The following is a 1,518-nucleotide window of genomic DNA, read 5'->3' as shown; positions in this document are numbered from 1 at the left end:
ATAGTTCTTTGGATTCGGGTTCATACTTTGATCATGGTTCCTAGTGATCCATGCATTAGCATAGAACTCTTGAACCATCAATATTCCAACTTGTTGCATGGGGTTGGTTATGACTTCCCACCCTCTTCTTTGGATCTCATGTTGGATTTCCGGGTACTCATTCTTTTTGAGCTTGAAGGGGACTTCGGGGATCACCTTCTTCTTTGCCACAACATCATAGAAGTGGTCTTGGTGGCTCTTGGAAATGAATCTCTCCTTCTCCCATGACTCGGAAGTGGAAGCTTTTGCCTTCCCTTTTCCTTTTCTTGAGGAAACTCCGGTCTTGGGTGCCATTGATGGTGAATGAAAAATAAAAAGCTTAGGCTTTTTACCACACCAAACTTAAAATTTTCTCGTTCTCGAGCAAAAAAGAAAAGAAGAGTAGAAGAAGAAGAGAATGTTGGTAGAGAAGGAGAGGAGGGGGTTCGGCTATATGAGAGAAGAAGGGGTTGTTGTTGTGTGAAAATGAAGAAGAAAGGAGAGGTATTTATAGGGAGGGGGGTTAGGTTTCGGCCATATTGGGTGGGAATGGGTGGGAAATTGAATTTGAATTTTATGAGGGTAGGTGGGGTTTATGGGGAAGAGGAGGTTGATGTGAATGGTGCATGGGGAAATTGGGAAGAGGAGTTGAGGTGATTGGTGAAGGCTTTTGGGAAGTGTGACATTGAAAATGAGATTTGGATTAGGAGAGTGTGATTAGGATTAAAAGAAAAGGTAGGTGGGGATCCTGTGGGGTCCACAGATCCTGAGGTGGGGATCCTGTGGGGTCCACAGATCCTGAGGTGAAAAGAAATACCATTCCTTCACCCGGGCAGGGCAGCCTCCTGGGAGCAACATATGGGCCGAAATTCAATTTAATTCAATTCTTCACCAAATTGAATCAAAGCCAACCAAACCCATTTCTCTTCAAATCCAAAGTAAGCAAAGCCCACATCATCACTCAAAGGCACATGGATCAATTAAATTAGGATTTTCATTTTTGTAATTTGTTTTAATTTCATTTTCATTTTTTATTTTGTAAAGCCTATATAAAGGCATCAATTAGAGCTCGGAAGAGAGGAAGGCTAGCTCCACTAGGGAGTATTAGGATTTGAGAGCTCTCTCTTTTAGTTTTCATTGCTGTTTTGAAATTTTGGATTGAGGTTGGAGGAATTCTGTTTCAATCTTTAATATGAAATCCATCTTTGTTCATCTTCTGCATAATTTCTAAGAATTGAAAGTTGAATCTGCGTTCTCATTTACTGCTTCCATCTTTCTTTCTTCTTCAATCTGCTTTCTACTTTGATCAAAGAAGGAATTGAGATCTAGACTTGTTTTCTAGTCTCATTGATTCCCTGAGATCTTGTCTCTTTAAATTTCACAATTGAGCTGAGTTACATTCTGTGTTGCTTATTCAAGAAATTTTGCCTTGCTGTTTATATCTGTTGCTTTTATTTCATCTGCATTTTTACCTTTCTATTGCTATTACTTCCAATTTAC

This window comes from Arachis duranensis, chromosome 4 (assembly GCF_000817695.3).
Source record: "Arachis duranensis cultivar V14167 chromosome 4, aradu.V14167.gnm2.J7QH, whole genome shotgun sequence".
Classification (NCBI taxonomy): domain Eukaryota; kingdom Viridiplantae; phylum Streptophyta; class Magnoliopsida; order Fabales; family Fabaceae; genus Arachis; species Arachis duranensis.
This window is presented reverse-complemented; position numbering follows the sequence as displayed.